The sequence below is a fragment of the Dryobates pubescens genome, chromosome 24, assembly GCF_014839835.1.
Source record: "Dryobates pubescens isolate bDryPub1 chromosome 24, bDryPub1.pri, whole genome shotgun sequence".
NCBI classification, from domain to species: domain Eukaryota; kingdom Metazoa; phylum Chordata; class Aves; order Piciformes; family Picidae; genus Dryobates; species Dryobates pubescens.
The window spans coordinates 5217841-5242510 of record NC_071635.1 but is presented as its reverse complement, the minus strand read 5'-3'; positions in this window follow the sequence as shown (position 1 = coordinate 5242510).

Here is a 24670-nt window from a genome sequence, read left to right as displayed (position 1 = left end):
ATTCCACTGTCTCACCCAGGGCATTCTGATGCTGGTGTACTTCAATGGCTCATAGGATGTTGTCAAGATCACAACGCAGTGTCATCTAAGTATCTCTCAAAAGACATTGAAATTACTTATCATTTGAATCTTACACTGGCACAAGCATTGTTCAAGTGTCAACAGGACTCTTTTGGAATTGAAGTACAGAATAAGGGTTTGGGTTTGTGGAGAAAAAAGTGGCTGGTTCTCAGGCCTGAAGGCAGTAAGTAATGTTCACAAGAGCAAAACTTCTGAGCAAGGAAACAAGCTAGAGAAGCTCTGCATCAATTCAAGCAGTCTTGTCCGTAAAAACCTGAGATCTTTCGCCACTTTCATTTGACAGTGGTTAGTAACAAAATCAAGAAAATCAAATAAGCCCAATTTAAAATATTGCAGTGGAAGTGTGTTGCACAAACCTCACAGCAGGGCCTGGAAACAGATGAAAAGAACTTCCATGGTGGCACGGCTTGAGGAAAACTCCATAAGCAGGATGCTAAATTAGTAGAACAGCACCTGCACATCAGATTTTATTGATGCTAAAGAAGTCAGTGTATTCCCCTGTACTACAGGAGACTTTACAAGTATGGATTTTCCTCTCAGTCCCTACAAATAAATATGATCTCTGGTTCAAATCCATAGCATCACTATTCCATTAAAGTAACAGCAATCTGGAGTGCTGAGAGAGCTAATTTGCATTAGGCTTGTAACTGCAGTATGAGTAAGAACATCCATACATCTACAAAACTAGACCACAATGCTGTAAGTGCTCTGTAACTGCATTCCAACTTGTAATGGGTTGGGGCAGGTCCCCTCCCCACCACAGGCAGAAATAACGACTCAGGCAAACGGATTGCAAAAGTGATGAAAGTTTAAATAGAAAGCGGTGAATGTTACAGAAAACCCAAAGCGCAGTGACAAAGAAAGATCCCATCCCCACCTGAGGGTGCATGCAAAACCCCCAGGGCTCCTTCTTCCCCCTCCCTCTGCTGGGCTAGTCTCAGCTGGCCAGGCCTGAGACTGCCCATCCCCCCGTGGCCTTGGGCCCAATCAGGCCCATGGCCGGGAGATCTCTCCCCCAGTTACCAAGTCTCAGAGAGGGAAGGAAAGAGGAAGTGCCAGACTCCGCACTGGATCTTATAGTGGTGCAAAGAATTATGGTAGGAAATACACAATTTCCTGTGTCCATCCCTCTGGGCTGGACTTCTGGACACAGGAAGTGAATGCACCAGGGGGGCACCCAACTCAAACTACAACACAACTTATCTAAGGTTTTTCCAGACTGTCACTTATGGCTATTTTATGCTCATTTTTAGGATGTCTCAAGAGTTGTCCAAAACACCTGTGTCCAAAGACCTAGTCCATCTGCCTGCCTTATGCTATCAGATGAACACAAGGATCATTTGAATCTTCTTGTTGCATAAACAATTTTCAGTTTGCAAGAATTTGTAAATCAGGAAGGTGTTGCCACTGTGGTGATGTTTTAAAAATGTAGCATACTAGCCTACAAGCAAGTTATACATGGTAGCTGTATAGATTAGATCTAATAAGTATCCAGGCTCATTTGATTAAGATCCCAATATCCCACTGAACATTGCAATGAGAAAAGGGTGAGGATTCAGTGAAGAACAGAGGAATTTCCTCAGTGAGTTTGAAGATATCTGGGATGTTCCTTTAATAGAAGGGTTGCAAGAAGTGGATCAAGAGAGCGTTAGTAAAATCTAAAGGGAAAAAGAGAAGGAAACAGAAAGACTGATCTTCTGCTGTTCCCAGTTTTATGACCATCATTCTTTGTGATGCTTTTCATTTAAGATACTGTCAAGGGCAAAATTTCCCTGTTCTTAACTACTCAGAGGGCTCTGTGGAAGGCAGCAATGAAGGAAACAACATCATTTCCATCCCAGTACTCCAGGGCTGGTAATGCAGAACCAGGGAAGACTTCATGCCTGTTGCCCTTGCCTGCATCTGGGGATTAGGCAAAGGAATCCCTTCAGGTCTTTAAAGTTATTCCTTCTTGCAGTTTTCATGTAAACTACCCCCTGAGACTTCATTTCCTGCCAGACCTCAAACCCTCTCAAGCTTTGATGAGAAGTGCAATCAGTTTTTCTTTAACTGTATGTATCCATAAAATGTCTCACCTCTCCATAGCCAATGAAGACCCCATAAAATTCTTGCACACTCATATAAAAATTACATTTAAGCTCTACCCCCAAAGGTCATCAGCATTCCCAAGGGCCATACACATAGAGAAGACACAATTATGAATTTGATACTTTAAGACAGCTTCTGAAAATAAAAATATTGTATTAGCTCATAAAAGCAAAACTCACTTAAGCTGAAATAAAGTGAAACATGGTCAGATGAGAAGGATACGCAGAGAGCTTTCCACTCCAAAAAGCTGAGACTGGCTGATTGCCACCATGTCATGTCATGATATGTTATCTTTTACACGCATTAATCCTGCTAACTGGTGCCTAGGGATTTTCACAGCCATTTCAGCACCTCCAAGGTGACATCTAAGGGGAATTACGTTTCGCATCAGTAACTAAGTGTAAAGGCACATAACCCCAAATGTGGGATATGTGCTAAAACCTGCTATCACAGAATCCTTCAAACCCCTTCACATTTGGCCCTTGCTATCATCCACCTAGCACATTAGTGATTTCTACCTTTTAAAATAAGTCCTCCACACACAAGAAAAGAAAGGGATTCATCAGCATGGCAATAACTTAGCCCTTTGTGCATAATTTCCTGCTCTGTTCTTGCGAAGATTTTGCTCTTGCTGTGGAGTGTGGAGCTTTTTACATGTCAGGCTTATAACCTGGTTCTTCAAGACAGCAAATTTTGGATTTCCCATTGACAGATTATGTCAGTTCTATCAATCTGAACAGACCTTTTCCAGTTTCTTTGCTACTTTCCTGTCACTTTTACCTTTTGCTTTCCCTATTGCTGTGATGAGATGACCTACTTGCAGCACAGAGAGGAAGGAAGTAGCCTTTGGAGACCAGATGTCAGCATGTTCAATGAGAGCAATGGGAGGGCTGGTGGAAACGGAATGGGCTCCTGCCAACATTCTGGAGAAAAGATTCAACTAATTAAAATCTGACTTAACACTGGGCAGTTGGTTTAAAAATACATATGAAAATTAATATATATGGTCTTGATACAGTTTTGAAATACTTTGCATGCTGTTAATATGTCACAATTCGCTTTAACAACTGTGTTATACCAAGCTGAATCTCCTGAGCTGCACAATGTTTATAAGTGGTATCATTTATGGTTGGTTTTCTTTGGCATGCTTTTCTTACAGCTCATTAACAATTGCTTAAGATTTTGCAGCCTGGGCTACAGGCCATGGGGAAAAAAGGTTTAGAAAGTTTGAAAAATAATAATAATTAAACAAACAAACAAACAAAACCCAAACAAACCCACCCCAAAAAACCAAACCCAAACTCACTTTTTTTTCCAAGAACACCTCCAGAGGCAAAACCAAGCAAATATATTTATAAGTGCTTAGTTGATGAGCTTTCTAGTGATCATACTTTTGAAATATGCCCTGGGTTATCTTTGGATTGATGGCAAAGGTGATATTCAGGAATTAGGGAGATGCATGATGATGTCCATGAAATTTCTGCCCAGTTTTAAATGAATTGCAGTGTCTGAAGCTGCCATTTGCAAGTATTCAGTAGAAAATAATTACAGACTGGCAAGGAAATTCTCAGAGGAGCCTGCAATAATACCACTACTCAGAGTGAGTTGTGAAGATAAACCTGTTAACATTTGTGATACACTCAGATGCTACGATAATGAACTTCATGAAAAGCTCATGAGAATAGCAATAAATCTGTAATCAAGTGTGTTATTAGGATGCTGTCTTGTAAATAGAACTGTGTACCTGACACTGAACACTCCAAAATTCCTGAACTGCCACTCAGTCACTGGCAGTTTAAAGAGGAATCATAAAGAGAAAATTAGTGTAAATTGATATATAGCAATAATATTGATATAGGGAGAAAATAAGAGGGTTTGGTAAGTTTTACACACAAGTGTCACATTAAGTTCAGAAGTTCAAAACTGTGGTTCTGTACTTTAGCTTCTGAGGGTGTGACTTTGCTAACTTGATCCCCAAGTGTTATTAAATTTTTGTTTATTTTTCCCTGTGTGACTGAGCAGTGTCATTATGTCAGCCAAGTAGCCTAGAATAGTGGCCTGTTAATACCCTGTGTCAGCTGGTTGAATGCAGTCTATTTATTTTTTCCCCACTGAAGTAGAAGTACACAGGCATGAATCTAGTCTAATCTAACAGCCCATCCTCTGAAAGAAGTCACCATTTATTAAAATGCCATCTTCAAGGAAAAGCTGGGTGCACTATTGCATTTCAGAGCTGTAGCTGCATGTTGGTACAGACTGATGAACTGCACGTTCTGCTCCCTACCAGATCCTTGACCTAATGCAAGCTATACATTTATTTTCCCTGGCAGCCAAAAGGGAATGCTTGAAACAGGTGAACTCATTACATTCATGTATTCATGTATAAAATCCCCTCAAATACTTTTAGCTTAGATGCCTTGCAGTGTTTGTATTCAGGCCTGTATCTATGTTGGCTCATTTCATTTTTATATTGTGCTGAGGGAAAATCATACAACACAAGTCAAGCCAAACAGAAGAAATTCTGTTACAAAGGTGATTGGACTTTTTTTGCCCAAGACTGAACTCCTTGAAATGTACAAGTGGATATGAGCCAGTATTTCCCTGAACTTGTCTTTTTCTCTACATAAACATCCATTTGATTTGACTACAAACCTCAGAGGTAGGGTTTTCAGCTATCAACCAGAAACACAAACATTAGTGAATAAACCATTTCTCTTCGTGGAAGATCACCACAGCATGCGCAAAAAAGTGACGCTGAGCTCCACCATGCACACCTCAGCATTTTCTTTAGCTGGAAAAACAGTGTAAAATTCAGCTACTTCCTGGAAAAGCTGAGGATGGACCTGAAGGACTTGTTCTCTGGGTGGGAAAAGAGAAGGCTGACTCTCAGCATCTTCAACATAGTGATGATGACAGGACTTGAGAAATTCAAAGTGGAGAAAGCAAGGCTCTCAAAGAAAGCACTTCATGCCCTCATCCATGAAAACGTTGTAGTTTTAAAATGAAGCTTTGCTTACTTTGATTAGAAACCCATTCCTTTTAGAGGTCTCTAATGAAAATGAAAGAATTCTTTTGCGTATGTGCCTTTATAATTTGCTCATTCCCTGCGTTACTAGTCTCCATGATGCTCTCCTGACAGGGAGTGAACGGAGGAAGGGCTTCTACAGTTTTTCATTACAAGACACTTATGTGATAGAAATAATACACTGAGGGTGTTGATCCACAGAAGAGAAGCAGAATGAGGGACAAGATTTTTCTAGTGGACTACCTGGAACAATAGCATAAAAACAGCTAACAGAGATCAGCTGGGGCTTGCATGTGCCTTTGGATTTCATTCCACTGGAGAGAATATTCCTCTGAAGATACAGTTCCCATCAGCCTTTTTGTCTGATGAGCCAGGGTAAACACAAGAGGAATGGCCTAAATGGAAACAGCACTAAACAAATAACAGAGCAGCACCAGAGCTAACAAAGCACTAGCAGATGTGCAGTGTTCACAGAGAGCTAAAAATTGATCTTTACAATTTATGTTCTTTTGCATTTTCTCAGTCACTTGTAATTTCATCTCTCCCAGTCTTTGGTTCTAGGATCTCCAGAAACAGCATGACAGATACTACTCCAGAGCTCGCTAGCAGGGATGACACGATCACTTAATCTTCTTCAAACTCTTTAACACCAGTCGTGACACAGTACCTAGACTGCTCTCTGGCTTCTTTCCTCATAGCATCATCATTACTGTGACAGTAACCCACTTTCTCATCCTTCTCTTTTCACACATTCTCAGCTGTCACTCATCCCTTCCTGCATTTCTTATCCCCCTCTCCGTTTCTTTCATATGATAAAAATAAAAAGGAGTGTATCTGGAAAGAAGAAATGCAACTACTGCAACCCTGATTGCCTCAAGGAGGTCATATAACTTCTTTCCGCTATGAATTCATCTTAGTCTGGCAACATCAAATTCACCCATTACTTAATGTAATGGGTTCCCAGCCCTGTATGGAGCCTGCCACTGTGACCAGAACCTAAGCAAAGGAGAACACTAGTTCCTGTCTTGTTTTTTTCTGAATGTTCACTCTATTTTGTCCACAATAACCAGAAGGGATGCACTGAAGATGACAGTATTGCCACGATTCTTTTACCAGATGGCATTATGGCATTTCATTTTTACAGTCAGAAACCTTCAAAGTACTACTAGATCTCTGTGGAGAAGGAATTCCATAGGATAGCAATCAGGCAAGATTTTGCACATAATGCTGTATTTCAGAAATGTGTTTAATTACAGGTCCACAAAGCCTGGGACTGAGATCCTATTTGACCTCTCACAGATTTTTCGAGGGACTTGTTTCTACTGTTGAATTGTGAAGCATGCATGTTAAAAGTCAGAAGGTTAGCAAGGAAAGTCACCTGGGAATTGCTGATTAATTTAACATGATCTGCCTGCTGAACTCCTTACTCTCTAGATTAGCTTGTAATATCAGCTGAAGAAGCCCAAATACCACTTACCTTTCAAATAAAACACAGGTTTAGAGCAACTTTGTCGTTTATAATAATTATTAAACTGATAAAAATACTGCTTTTTACCACGCTATACAATTAAGTAAGAGAATTGAGTCTAACTGGCTTGAGCTATTACATTAGCAGTACTCAACAGTAAGAGCTCAGCACATTTTTATTTCTCTCTAAAAAATTTCTCCTGAGGCCCCTTACACTTTGGGTTAATTTTGTTTAGCCTTCTCAAAACATTTTTAGACTACGAATTTTCTGTCTTGAGGGAAAATGTACTTCTTTACCAGTACTGCTACCAGCTCCCACCTGCCTCCAGAGCACCAGCCATTCCCTGGGAAAGCATGTGTGAAGCAGCCAGGCTGTGGCGTACCACAGAGACATGTCCCACTAATGCCAGACAGATGGACCTCTGACACTGCTGTGACAGAGGGTTTGTAGCCTGACCTGATAATGATCTTTCCACCTTAATAGGGAGGCAAATCACCATTACTGCTGGGAATATGACTGCCTTCGAGTCTTGCTTACTTGGCAAAAGTCTGTTCACTGTTCTCTAGCAGTAGGACTTCTTAAAGCACAAAACATTGGATCAGCTCCTCTCTCTTTCACTGCAGGTAGGGGTTTTAGTACCTTCAATGTGTCAGATCAATAACAAATGCTTTTAAAAATTCCACTGCAAGTTTACCATGTTCTCTCTCTCCCTTTTCTTAGCACTGGTCTTTGAAAAAAAAAAAGAAAATAAAGCACAGAAAAAGAAAGCTGCTGATTTACTTCCCACTCCAGAGTTCCTCACTCAGTCACCCTGCCAATACCTATTTACTAGTGCCAGCACTAGTGTGTGAAACAAGCTGCTCCTTCTGCTGCATTCAGGATTTCTGCCACAGATTCTGTGCCCTCTGTGCCCTCAAGAGAACTCTGAAAAAAGACCAATCTGCTATTAAATGCCTGGTTCAAAAAAGCCTTTGAACAAACACAAAACTCACAGTCCTTCACCATTTTTCCTGCTCCCAGCATTTCTGTGTTCCACGTGGAGAAGTCTGTAGTGCTGTGCAAGGTAATCCCTGAGGAGGTGGCATCACCACTTCATTTTTGGTTAGATAACAAAACCAGAAAGTATTGCTGGGTCAGTGGTAGTGTTACCCAGTGTGGGAGAAGATGGAAGAAGCTAAAGGTAAAAATAAAATGAAACATTACTCTTGCTAAAGTGTGAAAACTGGCCTTCCAAGAATCAGTTGAGAGCAGATCTCCTTCTTCAGTTGTCTACACTGTACATAAGATGCAGACGTCAGAAGCAGTGATGAAGGAGATTAAATAGGTTTAGAGTGACTTTGTGGAACAAATGTAATAGATTCCAAACATTGCTGCTTAGGGCCTTGCTTGCTGGATTCACTGCATACCAAACAGCACACTGGGAACAACTGCTGTGATCTGCACTTTGGATTTCCCAGGGTTAGTTTTCCAGAATGTGAGGACAGTATCCTGCTCTCCACAAGTACAGTATTCAGAATTCTCTGTCTCGCCATTAATTTTCTTCCTGTATATTTCTACTTTCTACATATAGACAAACCCCCCAAAAAGACTCTCATATTCAGACATGGTATCTTTTCCTTTTCCATTTTCACACCATCCCATCTCAAAAACATGCAAGACACCTTCCCGCTGCTAAATAAGAGAGGACTGTAATTCAGAGTTAAGAGCAAGAGTTTAAGGCACTCTGGTTCACTAAATAGTAGCATTTACTGGATCCATGCATCAACATTAATAACATCAGGATTAAATTTTCTCTGTGGGTTTGATTCACCACCTGAATCACTGACAGAACTCACATTTGCTTTGCTGATGCATCATCAAACACGAGATCAAAGAAAGCACTCAGCTGTTAAAAATACCAAGCTTGGAAAACTGTTCAGAGAAACCCACCTGAGCCTGTTTAGATGCGAGATGCACATAAATGTGTGGTATCAGGCAGCATCAGCAGGCACAAATCTGCCCAGGTACGTATCTGCTGCTAACAGCTGACTGAATCCAAATCTAAACATCCATTACCCTAGACCCAGCAACAAGCTCAGTTTGCTAGTTATGCTACCAGCAAAGCTCACACACCTGATGCATTTTGGAAAGAATATGAATGGATTATTAATATCCATTTATAGCCAATAGCCTGGCAAAAACATTTACAAAAGGAAGGGTCAGGAAAAGATGCACTTCCTTCATCTGCCCCCATTTGCCATAACATTTCCCACTACTTCATACAAGCTCTAACTGTCTCTTAGTATTAGGTTCATACGTAGATTCCCTCATCTGCAACCAGAAAACACCTCCAAAATCGCAGAAGAGTAAAACCTCCCCCCTGCTGACTGTTGGTAACTTGTAGGGGTTTACCTAAAGAGGCTTCCCGCCATCTAACTTCCAGCAATCAGTCGAGAGGCCTGCATCTGTGAATGACAAAATGCTTTGAGCAAGTTTAGCAACAATGTAACAGTCTCAACGACATAATCACCAAGATTATCTTTGCAGTAAAGAATTCATCTGTTCTTCTCTGTTTGGACAATTCAGATGGCACCAGTTGTGAGGCAGACAATTATTGTGTTTTTAAGAAATAAATTGAGAGGCTCATCCATCCAACTCCTAAAATTACTGCTTCTCAGTGCTTGGTGTGACATGTGAGCACCAAAGCTCTGAAGTGAGGAGCCAAAGTTTTCTTTTTATGTGATTGTTTCAAGTGGGTTCACAGAAAGTTACCAGCCCTAATTAAAAAGAGACAAACTAAAACAGAATCCAAACCAACCACCTCCCTAAAAAAATATAATCCCAAAGCCTGGAAAAAAAAAAAACCCAACACAAACCAAACAAAATCCAAACAAAAAGCACTCAAAGGAAAGAAGTAAGTATCTTCACTTCTTTGAGATGTTAACTCTGAGTTACTTCCTTGTCTGAAGTAAGAAGGCAACTATGTCTAACAAAGTGATTTCAGAACTGCAGAACTGGGTACATCTACCTACCTACCCCATGCACAGCCACAAACATATTCTCTTGCCAGGACATGTAAGTGCTTGAGTGAGAAACCAAGGCTACAGACATCAGCTGGCATTCTGCCCCTTTTAAGTTACACAATCAATCTTGAAAAACTCCAAAGACCTCTACTACCAGAGAGCTGTGCCAGATCCTACTTCCCTACTCTCTGAGAAAAACAACAAACCCTTAGCTACTGGCCTCAGACATGCCAATACCTCCCCCTATGATGTTACAGACATGAGGACAGATGGCTGACTCAAATGTGTATTTCTGTGCTTCCTTTCAAATCACTTTGGCATGACCAGATGGCATTCTCTGTCTGCCTGGTATAAATTAGAACTTAAAAGTGGCTACAGCACTGCCAAAAGCAATCAATTCTACATCCTTTCAGGCACACTCTTTCCCAAAGCTGGGATGTCCCTTTCCATGATGACAGATATCTGATTGTAAATCTACCAGAGGGGGAAAAATATCTCATGGAAAACATCACTATGGCAATAGCTGAAATGCAGGAGAACAGTTCTGTAGTAATGTAGAGAGCAGATAAGGCCCTGGCAATGAAAGAACGAGAAGGATGGGTTCAAGGGTTTGTCACAGAGACTGTAAATTCTCTGACCAAGGAATCTGAATCCTGTTCCTTCCGTGGTGGTCTTCATATCATGTAACTCGCCAACCACTTCACCAATTGTTAATGAAAACTTAGAACTATTAGAGACTCTGGCAGAAAGCCCTATATCTAAACCTTATATTGAGACAAGGGAGTTGTTCCTCATGGGATTTTCTTCTTTTCCCTTCACTGATGTACATTTTCGTTAATTACTTTTGAGTCTGTATCACATTGTTTTATCCATAGGAAAACACAGTCAAAATGTATTGAGGTTCATTTGCTTGTGTCTTGGTTGAGGGATTTCACATGGGTGAGAGAAAACCAAATAATCCTTATTAATTTTTCCCATGTAATTCTGTATTTTCAAACAGCTAACTCAGAATAGTAGCAATCTTGTTAACTTAATCACCAGCCTGGTCTCATCACTGCTGGCACTGGTCATTGTTTCTGTTCTGCTCTGGCCTCAGTTTATCTGCTTTTGCTTGTTTTCCTTAGTTTACAAATCACTGCCTTAGAGGAAAGAGACACTTTGAACCTTTGAGCCAGTCTGATCTGTTTAGGTACTGCAGTTGTTCATTTATTAAATCAGATTCCCTCCTCGCTGTGGCTGTGTCTAACTTCTTAATTTGCACAAATCTATTGTTTGCTGCTGTAAGTAATAAAGAGTTGCAGCAGAAGGACTGGATCAAGCAGCTGACAAACCTCTACTTCAAAGTGCTTTTCAGCTTTATCAGTTAGAATTTAGGCAAATCTCAAACATGTTTTCACATCAGGGCTCTCTAATCCACCTTGGAGTGGCATGACTCTGCTCTCACTTCCTACACTTTGAAAACAGAGATGCACATTCTCTGCCTCTCTAGAAGCTGCAGCACTAATGACCCAGAGCCCACCATTTCCACCTTTGACATAGTCTTGGTTAACATCTTCATTTTGGTTCTAATTTTTCCACTGATGTAATTTCTTGTCAATTTATTTCTGCTTTAATCAGTGGATTAAACAAAACAGACTTAGGGGAGTAGAAGTGATATGAAAAGTATTAATGTAGTGGATTTGAAGCAGTTTATCTACATTGATAAAAAAATTGATTACATTAGCTTGGGTGAACACATAACTGAGTTGTAGAGCAATCTTCTGAAAATTCATCTTCATCCTTTAAGTCCTAACAATTTATTCTTTTTCTTACAACCCATCCTGTTTTCTAGCAAAGTTAATGTAGCAGAATGAAGTTTTTTCTGTAGAATGAAAAATCTTGATGAAAAGCTCAAAGAACTTTCTAAGCTAGGAGAAGGTGCAGCACATTGCATACACACGTTAGTATCTGGAATCAAGAAAATACATACCAAAAGACAAGTGAAAATTAAGTTATACATTAAACTGAATCTGTCCAAATCCTGTAAAGTAAGCACAGCAAACATCAAGAGAAGTGCATAGGAAGATGGGTAACTTTGGTGGCCTTCAGATAAATACCGAGGAACAGAAGCTGTAATTCTAAACACAAACAAATAAAAACACTGTGGCCATTTAGCAGACAGAGAGGCACCTGCATTCCCTAATTCGTGCCGTGTGAAGATAGCCATCAAAATTCAGCCTTACAGTAGCAGCAGGATTTTTCCTGTTGATGTTGCTATCCCTGCAGCCCCAGGATCCATATTTGTCTGTGCTAGAGTTAGCAGAGGACAGTCTGGTTTATTTACTTATTTATTTGGCTTTTAAAGACATTGAATATACTTGCTGGCCTCTGCAGAAATAAAACATGCCACACTTTTAGTGCTTTCCTCTTTTTTACACCTATATAGCCACACATTTTAATTTCCCCACTCTCCTGCCTAATAATATGTCTGTAAACTTGCAAACAGCAGCAGGGAGCCTTTGGAATGGAAGGCTCATGGCAGTTCCATGCAGGTGACACTTTTAAGTGCTTCAAAGATTTCTGAAAATTGATCTACGGACATGCCCAGTGGTCCAACTGCAACAAGCATAGGTGTAATTGTGCTACCTATAATTTAATTAGCTTAGCTAATGAGATCAGCAATCATCAGCAGTAAGCATGCCAGCATGGCCTGAATGGCCTCCTAAGTAAGCACACAGTCTGGGAGGGATATTGCACAGCTTGTGCAGACTCCTCACCATGTGCCCTCATCACGAATGCTGCTCTACACTAGGTACAGCTGGGGAGGTGTGTATCTGTCCACATTACATTTGTTGCACCTTGTAGGTGGTTGACTCAGTACAAACTTTGGAGAGGAGGGAGGAAAGCAGTACAGTGTAGATTACTGGCTCAGGAGATAGATGGCAGAATCCACATTTAATTTTGCCTCACTTCTTAAAATGGAAAGAGCAAGAGAAAGACATTTCTGTTTCCCATCTGCAGTATGCCACTGTGGGAAAAGGTCAGCATGCTATTCTAGACAGTCAGAAACAACAAAACTCAATATAATTTTACCAATATTTTGTAGGTGCTCTACAGTAAAGGAAGGAGATCTATACAGGCTGTTGTTTCTCTCAGAAACTGAAAACACTGCCTTTGGCACCGAACAAACCTGCTCCTGTCTACATCATCTGAAGAAAGCACAAACCCACTGGTAACTACACAACACACGAATGCACCCAAACAGCCCCAGCAACTCTTGATGAATGTGAATGTGTGGTTACAGATGTTATTCCTTCAAATGCTAGTAAAACATATGGTGAACTAGAGAAACATTTAAAAATTGCTTTTTTTTAAAACTGGCTCTCCATTAGTGGACTGTTTTTTCATTCATGAGGTTGCAGCCATTTGTTTCCTTTAAGAAATAACTGTAATAATCTCAAATAACCTTGAAACAGCATCTTCAAGACAAAAGGAAGGAAGTCAGAAAAATGTGCGGACATTATGTCCAGAGGATACAGTCTTATCAGGAATCTAAAATACTCTAATCGCCCAGAAGCTGATCTGCAGTCAGAAAACTGAACATTGTTTGGGTGTTTCAAACTTCATCTCCACTTCAAGTGTCACTTGACATTTTCTACATGAAGAAGGGAATAAAGCAAATGCTGAAGGACTTGTGTGCTTTCTTACACTTGTGAAATGCTACTTGAATTTTGACTACTGTACTTTGTCTCTGATTAGCCAAACTCCATGGGGGGAGGGGGAAGGAGGGGTGGGTGGGTGGGTATAACAGCATTGCCTGCCTTTTCTATGCAAGAAGGAAAAAAAAAAGGGAAAAAAAATCCCTAAAGCTTTCACTTCTTTGGAGCAGCCTGCTGGGTTGCAGTTCACAAGTCTTAATTTAGAGTAGCTCTACTGAATTTTCCAAGTACTCAAAGTGCCCACTACAGTGTACTTAGCTATATAAACATACGTACAACCTGGAGTGTCTATTTTCATTAAGTGCTCAATTGCATTTTGTTTTAAACACTTTATTCTAATAACTGATAAAAGCTCTGCAAAAAGTTCTTCCCATGTATTCAATCTAACTGGGTAAATAGTGGTGTTGTAACCAACACTGCCCAAGAGCACAAGCGAGGTAAGGCTTGCTGAGTTATAAACCATCAACGACAAAAGTTAAGTGTTGAACTCACTTACCCTGACAACCAGTGTACATGAACTTCTTCTTTCAACAGGAATATTAATGTCTAAAGGGAATGATGGTGCCATTTGCCTATTGTAAGTTATTATTTAAATTACAAATGTTTCTTGCAGCTACAGGAACTGTGAGACAAGAACTGCAGCTGCCACAATTATAAGAGAAGACAGGAGAAACTTGTGAGTAGAATTGTAGAATGGTCTGGGTTGAAAGGGACCTCCAAAGGTGTGCTCTTTTAAAAGCAAACCACTGTGATGAGTGTTAAGGAGAAAGATAACTGAAGTGTAAATTTCTGTTCTTACTCAAGAGTTTGCCAGTACCAAAAGCAGAGGTAAATACTATAAACACCCAGTGACCAATGATGTAAAGGAGTATCTGGCTTGCTTTACACATGGGAACTTGTGGACTTTTCAGTGAGCAGGTCCTTCTGAACAGCCACTTTCAGACAGAGGAAGGTAGCAGAACACTACCAATGTCCTTTGGCTCCACTTAACTCTTTCTGGATGGCTTCAAGTTTAAACCGGGCTTTCTGGATCTATGGCCTCATGCTGGCATTCTGGCTATGAGCTGAATTTCATTTCCATGTGAATGAGGACTTTAAAGGAGAATATTTCGTTTCTGTTTCTGTTTTGCATGTTGCTGGGAGTCTGAAATGCGTTGCAAAGGTTATTTTATAGTTATTGTCTGGCTTCAACACTTTTGAGGCAAACAGTAAGGAAAAAAAACAGCATTAAAACAGCTTCTTTTCCACACAGAAAGCTTGTGCCTGTATGAGATGCTCCTCACTATCTGATTTTTATATCTGCTGTAATGTGGGGTTATCTCCTCACTAAGCTATGTTATTAAATTAATGTATTGATCTAACTTAGGCTGTAGCCCAACAGACAGTTCAGATCATATTCTGAAATCTGACTGAAACAGTACAATCAAGGGTGACTGCTGAAGCTTGTGAAAAGGGAGCCTGGTGTGGAAATATCTCCTTTCTTTCCACCCAAAAGAAACCATGAATTTTAAGACGCCAAGATGTAGGGGCCTAAACTCAGGTTCAGTGACTCTGTAAGATTTCTCTATTATATTGTGATTTTCAGGATACTGCTTTTGGGAAAGCCTTTTTATGGCTTTGCTTTCATTTTAGGTCTCTGCATAAAGATTCTATTTAGAAAGGATTCAAATGCAAGAGACAATTTCCCCTCTTTGATCTTTTTTTGGGGGCTGAGTGCCACTGAAGAAGGGCTATCTTGCCTAGGGCACTCCCTTTTTCCTCAATGCCTGGTCCAGGCAGACAATGATACACTGTATTTGTTTTAATACCTCTTTGTATGCCATACAAAGTAGTTTTAATATTGCTGTTCATGAAGAATGCTTTGGTCTACATTGCTGCAGGCCAGGAAGACTGTGCTTACAGATTCAAATACAGAAGGATATATAATTATTTTTAGTCAACATATTGCAAGGTTTCAGGCACACAGTAATACAGTCATGTTAGGTCTTTAAATACTTGTGGTAGCATCACAGAAATGTAGAGCTACAAGGGCTGTCAAGAACCCTTGTCCAAGCCCTGAGACAAGATTAATTATGTTTTGATCCCCTCAGAGATGTTTGTCTAATATAGTTCCAAAGGAAGGACATCACAGCCTTTTGCAATACTTCGCTACATTTACAATCAGGCATTTTCTCTATTTTAATCCATTACTCCTTGCCATTGCTCCTTGGGACACCAAAAAATGTTCTGCCATTTTTGAAGGGACCTTTTTATTTTTCAAACGTACCATGAAACTATTATTGCATCCATATTTCCTTATCATTTTCCAGAGGAAGCAATCAGCATTGCTATCATCTTTCTCCTCAAGAGCAGTGCCCAGACCTAGCCATATTATTCTGTCTACAGGCCCTAGTTTTGAGCATTATTGCATTCACACAATTGTGTGTGACATTTTCTTTTCAAATCTAGAGGAATATAAAACATAAATTCTCCCTTAACTGAAACAGAACAATCCTGTTATCACACACTGCCTGTCTTGGCCTACAGCATCATATTTTTCACCATTTAATCAGATCCTGATTTCTGTGAATTTTGCATGCAGCTGCCCAAGTCTCCTTCCTAACAGTAGCACTGTACTTCATTTCATTTTCCTGACCTCACACAATTGCTCCACCTTTTCTGAGAACACCCTGTTCCTGTCCTTGAAGAGGCCTCTCAGCTTGTCAATGCAGGATTACATACATGTCCCTCATTACACCATCTGACTTGTCAAGGCAACTGCTGAATAGAACTGGTTGAAGAACATGAGAGGGTTATTGAGACTGTGGACTTGAAAATTCAACTCTTTGCCTCTGCCTTTTGATCAAAAGGAGAAACTAGATTTGTTTGGTATGATTTGTGCTCAACAAATATGTGCTGATTATTTTTCACAACCTTACCCTGCTGTTGTAGCACAGAAACCAAGTGTTCCTAAATTTACTCTAGTACCTGTCTGAATACTCTAGTTCCTCACACAAGACTTTACTTTCTTAGTTCCCTGCCTTGTCTTTGGCCTCCTCTGGTCTGATAGGATCTAAACTGTTCCTTCCAAGTTCTTAAAGTTAACTGCTCTGGTTCAGAGGCATCTTGGCCACACTCCTTAATAATGCAAACAATTAACAATTGACTCATGTTGACTTCATCTATCTAAATATACTCCAAAATACTTTAGACATTATTAAATTCACTGTTTGCTTCCTCTATTACTCCTGTTAAAATTGTGTTAACTAAGTGATAAAATTAATGACAACAAACAGAAGATTAGGCAAACTAGAAATGCCTGTAGGGAAACAAAACCAAATAAACCCCCAGAGGACAAAATAACAACCTATCAGCTATTAACACCTTAAACATTTAAAGAGATCTTAATAGTCACACAGTCTAACTCCATGTAATTATTTTCAGTAACAAAATCAGGTAGTAGTTAGTCAGAGCCTTTTAAATAAGTAAATTATTTTCTTCTTGACCATCTGATTCAGTAATTATTTACACAGCAAACCCACAAAATTCAAGTTTAACTCTTTGAACTGTGAAACAAGTAGGCTTTTAAGCACACTTAAAGCTAATCTGATTCAAGGCCCCATTCAGGTTCATTATTTTGCATGTGTTAGACAGGAGAAATACCACTGGTACAGATTTTCCTTGTGAGAGTCAAGTCATTCATACAGAAGTTTACAGGATGTTACAGCAGCAGCCACATACTCTACGTGATGAAAACCTCAGCGACACTTCAGAAGGAGAAGACTAAATCATGAGTTGAACAAAATGATGGCAGAAATCCGAAAGATAGAATTCTAGACTGGTGCTAAATATTTAAAGTCCACAAACATTAATTATTAGACACAGATAATCTATGACAATGTATTGTTCATACATTATACATTTTCACCTGTTATTTTATTCAGTTTATAAAATGCATTCATATATATTAGAGCAGTCAGCAGATAATACAGGTCATGCTGCACAGACTATTAAATAGTTTCTCAGTCTTCAGGGCTATTTGGATATAATCACAAATGTCAGATTTTCATTAGCCTGAAGTTTAAGAATATAATTGCATGTAGCATTAATTTTAGATATACTTTATCAAAAATAAAATGAAGGTGTGGGTTTTAATAAAAAATGAAAGCGGTAGCACACTGCCTATATTTTCCCATGCCTCTTTTGTTCCCTATCTGTTTTGAATCCCTTTTTCCCCCTGTTTTGAATTTCGCATGTTTACAATATGAGCAGAGATTTTTACAGTATTGGTTGGCTCTTCAAAACAGTTCCACATTCCTCCATGTTTGAAAGGTTTACTTGTCTTTTAAGAAAACAAAACAAAGGAGCAAACCCTTGATATGATCTTTCAGTGAAAGAGGTTGAGAGATGGGACATCTAAATGTAACAGGCAACAAGGCAAACTTGTACTTGGTTGCAAAAGGACTGCGTCAGCTTCAAAGTGGGAGGTACGTGGCATAAAACACTACATAATGCAGCAGATGGGAACCTAATATTTATCCCAAATTACAGTCTGACTCATGCAGTGATGTAGCAATTGAACATCTGTCAGTTGGAGCCTAACTGCACTAGGTGCTGCTCTAAGCCGGTCTTGGATGGGACTGGTCAAAAGCTGTGTAGATTCTGACTCAAAACAACAATTTCAGCCCATGGAAATGTCCCTGTCCTGCCTACACTCTTATTAGGATTCAAGCCTTAGGTGTAATTGAGAGAAGATAGGTGAAGACTATAAAAACTAACTTGCTATATGTCAGTGACCTTCCTAACCTGCCAATCTGCAGCTAAGGGCAGTTGTGGTAGAAGTCATTCTGAGTTTGGCAGCCATGGCATTATCTGCTTTCAAGGCAAGTTTCACACAGCTTAAACCTGTAAGCATGATGATTTATATCCTTCTCAAAGCTTTTCAATGTCCACTACTATTATTCTGTATATTCTTATGGCAACAATTCTGCGCACTAAGTTTTAAGACAGGGGGTCTGTAGCTGCAGAGGTAGGAAAATGAAGATTAGGAAACTTTCCTGTTAAAAGTAGGAAAGCAAGAGAGTCATTTAAAGTAATCAACTGCTGTATTCAATTTTGTTCTCTTTGTATTTTACAGTGAACTAGCAACATGCAGAAATCCTAGATTGAACCCTTTCATGAAGTGCAATCACATGTGAAACACAAAGCATAAGAGATGCAAATCCTCAAAGCTGTCCAAGCACCTCTAGTCTGTGCCACCCTGTGCCACAATTAGTCATGCCACCGTGCTGCACATAGCGGCATCCACTACACATATTCTGTACTCCATGGGATACAAAGTTAGTACACAAGTTAAAACGAAGAGAAAAACAGGCTCATGTTGTGAGAGAAGCTGCCTAAAACAACCACAAAACCTAAAAAATAAAATAGTTCTGTAAAATCCTTACAAATTAATCCAGGCTCTGCTGAGTCTTCTCCTCATTATTTATGAGTGTTGTTAAAACAGCCTAAAATGAGCCATTAAACTCAACCTGGCATTGGAATTGCAACAAATTGCACAGCCTAGACTCTTGAGCAATTGCTAATGCAGGAACACCTTGTGACCAGCAACGTATTCTTATGATTGAGGTGTTCTGTCTTGAAGTGAGGAACTAGTTTGAAAAGTAAAAAAACATAAATTAGGTAGGTAGGAAGAAAGCAAACTGCTTTCCCAATTATCTCCGTCAAGGCTAGCTACTGCAGAAAAGGCTCTTTTTAAATATAGAAAGCATGTGGGAAGTAGAAAAGTGCAAGGTTTTAGTAAGTCTGAAGGTTGCATAATTGAATTTGATAAACTGACATTTTCCTAGGAAGTTTTAAATTTCAAGAAGATAAATAGATAATAAAAATAAACCTACTTCAGCAGTTCTTGCTCTACAAAATGGTCTACCTGTAAAAATGGTCTACATGTAAGAAAGAAATCTGTTTCTCCTCCCTTCCAGAAAAGAATCAATACTCCCTTTCCCCCTTACACTCTCTTGCTTAATACTTGGAAAAAAACATAATCTGAGGAAAATGTTCAACCTAAGGGAGTATTAGATTATGGAAAATAGTTCTTCATATAATTTATGATGGAACCAGCAATAACTAAAGGACATCAGACATGTGTTTTTCTACAATCTTCATCTCTAACATCACCACAAGGAAAGGAACTTCCAGTTAATTCAGCTCAAAAGTTTCTATCACTTTAAAATGATTTTTGAAAAATCTTCAATCAGAAGATGGTGGATCAGTAATATTGTCCCTTGAGACGGACAACAGCTAGTAAAACTGCAAACAGATGTAGGTCTCCAGTTTAAATTTGTCTGTTCTTTGTTTTCATGGCTGCCCCTTTGAATCATACAGTGTAACAGGATGTCATCTTTTGGGAATGTTCCTGGATCACAGCCTGGAGCATGCATAGGCACTTCTGTTGACACTGGTTTACTCCTGTTGTGGCAAAGAAAGCCTCAATCCTGTAATCGGGGTACAGACCACCTCTCAAACCTGATCTGGCTTTGAGGTAGCTTAGTTGCATACTACCGCAACTGAATTTAGTAGCCCAGAGCTAATCAACAGGATCAGCTTGCACTTGCCAGGCAGTGGTCTGGGTACAAATATGAATCTTCTATCAAATATCAGTTTTCCATTGAGAGAAAAAACCTGTATAGAGAAAAATATGATGAATGGTCAGAAAATGAAAAGTATTAATTTGAAAGTAAAAAAAGAATGATAAAATGAAATGTTTTTCTGGTTTACAAATGCAGATGAGCCTTTAAAATCAGCACAGAAGCTTTAAATACCAAAGCTGAAATTTCTAAAGGAGTTTATTGGGAAATGAGCTCTAAAGCTCAGAACCTCAATTAGTGTTTAGTCACACAACAGCCCATGAAACCAACAGAAACCTACTCTGAAAGCTGTTTTTTTCCTTCTCACCTCAACAGAAATAGTCTATTCACAATGACACAGATTGAATAATTAAGCAAAGCTATGGAATTCAGTGCTCTTGGCTCTCATGGATAGGTTACATCACGCACTCAGTCTGTAGGCTGCCTTAGGCAACATGCAAAACTTCCTCTTTTACAGTCTGAATAACTAAGTTGTGCAATGTCTGGAAAAAAATCTGGACTCGCCAGTGCTGTACCTCAGAATTATTTTGCTTATCAAAACAGACTCAAGGCTGCCCCTCTTTCTAAGTTTAGTTTGACATGTGTTGTGAAATCAGGAATGACTATATTGGCACTAAGTCTCACAGGTGAAAAGAAAGTATTTCTATCAAAGAAAAGAATGCAACAAGGAAAAAGTTAGCAGCACAGTGCTAACTCAGTGGCAAGTTACAAAGAAAATGAAGTTCAGTATTCAGCCATTGAAGCACTGAAGGCACAGTCAGGGCTTTGGATTTGGGTTGCCCAAGCCCTCAGCAGAACTGTGAACAAGAACTGCAGAATCACAGAATGATAGAGGCTGGAAGGGTCCTCTAGACATCATTGAGTTCAACAAACCCTTCCAAAGCAGGATCACCTAGGGCAGGTCACACATCCTGGTGGGTTTTGTGAGTCTCCAGAGAAGAAGTCTCCACAGCCTCTCTGGACAGCCTGTTTCAGTGCTCCATCATACTAACCATAAAGAAGTGTCTCCTCGTGTTGAGGTGGAACCTCCTGTGTTCTAGCTTGTACCCCTTGTCCTATCACTGAGCACCACCAAAAACATACCATCACCTTCATCTTGATGCCCACCCCTCAGGTATTTAATGACATTAATAAGATCCACTCTCAGCCTTATTTTCTCCAGTCTAAGGATCCCCAGTTCTCTGTCTTTCTTCCTAGGAGAGATGTTCTTGCTGAATGAGTTATGGCAGTGGAAGGAGAACCATGTTGGCTGACAGTGGAATGCACAGGGTGTCATACTGCGATAGTGCAGAAAGTACTTTCTGACTGTTTCAGATGAACATTTGCATCAGAAACTACACAGAGTCCCAGCATGGGGGTTGAAAGGCACCTCTGGGCATCATTTAGTCCAAACCCACTGCTAAACCATGTTCAGATATGGCAGCTCCTGACCAAAAGATCTTACATGCTGGTTTATCCACCACTGGATACTTTACACAGTCACTGGCAGGAGATCTGTGCAACAGAGGTATTTGGTTCCTTGCTTTTTGTTAATTTGAGGATGGTGGGGATTGCTTTAAGCATTAAGGGATTAACAGCTTTCAAGACATTAGCTAGTATGATTTTTTATTTTGGAAGCAACTAAGAGCTGCAATCATGTAGCTCTCTTCCCCATTTACAGAAAGCCTCACAAGATCCTTTAGAGTCACAAATATTTTTGCTCCCATTTTATTCATTCACCAGCACATAAAAACGTACAGGACTCATCCTACTTGTCTTTAGTCACCTATGCCCACATAATCCACTTGGTTTTGCCTCCTTAGGTGTTCAGTGGCTAGAGATAGTAATGGGCCAACTCAATTCCTCGCTGACTGCAAAATGAACTACAACAGCTTCTAACTCCAGTTAATTGAAGTTACCAGACACAAGGTTAAGCAAAAGCCAGCTGATGAGTTCTGGGAATTTTCCAGAGTCACAAAGCACCTGAGCTGGATTGATATAAATGCAGGCCAGCTGAATTTGATAGATCAAGTCTATAACTTTGCACCGGCAGAGAGCTATCTTTTTATACTTGAAAATGCTTCCAGGTTCTGGAAGCCATTGCCCACTTTGATTTCTTGGAGAAGCAGATCGTCACTTGAGGAATGAAGTAAGAATTGAAGGAGGTTTGCAATCTCTCTCTTTGCAGTCTAACTATTTAGCTGCCAGCATTCTTGAGTCATGTTCCCCACTTCATCTCTGGGCAAAATCAAATTTACAGTAATAAAACACAATGATTTTGTCTGCAAACTCTAACAGGTCAGCTACATAGATGGGATTTTTTTAAGTGTTAATGAAGGGCTCCTGGAGGTTTCATTCATTGAATGCCAACTTCCATTTTTTTTTACCCCTAGTTTTCTGAACAAGAAATAAACTAGACATCAGCTCCCAATGAATGGGCCTAGAGTCAGGTTTTAATCCCCCTTACCTAGGTGCAGAGTCACACCACAGTATTAGAATCTAGCCTCTGATTTTCATTTTAAACCTTTAATAATGTAAGGAAGAGAAGAAAATAAAGAGAACCTTCTAGCTGTGTATTTTAGTAATCATGACTTGTTTTGTTCAGTATGTTTCAATCAGAAAATGGACTGTGTCCAGCAGGATTTCTGCCATCAGCTGTCACTGCTTGGTCTGTCCCTAAACCCAAGTAGATCTTGAAACCTTTCTTTATTTTACTCTTCTAGCACACAAGTGGAGTTAAGAAGGTTATTTATGCATGGCATCTCCTGAGGAGTTCATATTTATCACACAACCCAAGCATTCTGCTGGAAACCTACCTCAGGATGTGCTTGTACTCTGAGAAGACAAGAAGACACCTCACGGAGTGACCCAGCCTTAGCAAACTATTAATAATGGTGAACTTGGCACCTCTTTGCAGGCTCAGAATATGCATGAAATATCCCGGTTCTCTCTTTGTACAGCCTAAAAACCTGTTAGTCACATGTAGGAGGCCTGCTTTCCCACTTCTGTGTGAGAGTTGGAGATATTGCTGAACACGCCAAATGTAACTACACTAAAGCAGCGGAGCTGTTGCTGCTTTTGTACTTCTTGGTGTGATTGTCTGCTTTTCACATGCTGCTGTACAGAATAAATGTTGCTAAGGGTGACTGCAGATAGAATGAGAGAAGAGAAGAGAGAAGAGAGAAGAGAAGAGAGAAGAGAGAAGAGAAGAGAGAAGAGAAGAGAGAAGAGAAGCGAGACGAGAAGAGAGATGAGAAGAGAGAAGAGAAGAGACAAGAGACGAGAGAAGCGAAGACAGAAGAGACGAGAGAAGAGAAGAGAGAAGAGAAGAGAGAAGAGAAGAGAGAAGAAGAGAAGAGAGAAGAAGAGAAGAGAGAAAGAGAGAAGAGAGAAAGAGAGAAGAGAGAAAGAGAGAAGAAGAGAAAGAGAGGAGAAGAGAAGAGAGAAGAAGAGAAGAGAGAAGAAGAGAAGAGAGAAGAGAGGAGAAGAGAAGAGAGGAGAAGAGAAGAGAGGAGAAGAGAAGAGAGGAGAAGAGAAGAGAGGAGAAGAGAAGAGAGGAGAAGAGAAGAGAGGAGAAGAGAAGAGAGGAGAAGAGAAGAGAGGAGAAGAGAAGAGAGGAGAAGAGAAGAGAGGAGAAGAGAAGAGAGGAGAAGAGAAGAGAGGAGAAGAGAAGAGAGGAGAAGAGAAGAGAGGAGAAGAGAAGAGAGGAGAAGAGAAGAGAGGAGAAGAGAAGAGAGGAGAAGGTTGGAAAAGACCACAAAGATCATCAAGTCCAACCTGTCACCCAAGACCTCATGAATACTAGACCATGGCACCAAGTGCCAGGTCCAATCCCCTCTTGAACACTTCCAGGGATGGTGACTCCACCACCTCCCTAGGCAGCACATTCCAATAACTAACAACTCTCTGTGAAGAACTTTCTCCTCACCTCAAGCCTAAACTTCCCCTGGTGCCTCTTGAGACTGCGTCCTCTTGTTCTGGTGCTGGTTGCCTGGGGGAAGAGACCAACCCCCTCCTGGCCACAACCACCCTTCAGGTAGTTGTAGACAGCATACCATATCTAGCTGTGAAACACACACAACAGGAGATAATGTTACTTAGCTAACTTTTTGCTTGGAGGTTTTTGTATAGGAGGGAATGCCCTACAACCTGCTCACAATATCAGCATAGGGAGACAAAAAATACCTTAAAGCTTTTGTTTTCTTAATTTCTTCCAATGAAGTATTAACAAGTTACATAGACCTCAGTGGTTTGAAAGCCTTCTCTGTGACTGGGTAAACTATCTGTCTGGAAACAGACTCTTAAGAGATGTAGTATGATACTGTGATAGCCACAGAACTTTGCCTTCAGAGTCTGGTTTTAGTTTTCAAGGTTATTTTACACATTAGATGACGCATCAGTCCCGGAATCAATGGCTTAGAAAGATCTTTTGAATGTTAGAGACCTAACAGCGAATTCCTCTTGAAGAAGCACAACATCTGAAACTAAAATACCTCAGAGGTTTTGTAGTAAACTGTTCTAGGGTGGGATATGAGGCATAAAATACTTTTTATTTTAAGAGAGGACACACTGTTTCAGTAGCCATGAATATCAAGTGCAACATTTGAATTGCTTCTTTCTGGTGTTATTGACACACAACCCCCCCCAAAAAAACCCAGAGTGAAGCAAAACCAACACAGAATTCAGGTCCTGCTGTATTTGAA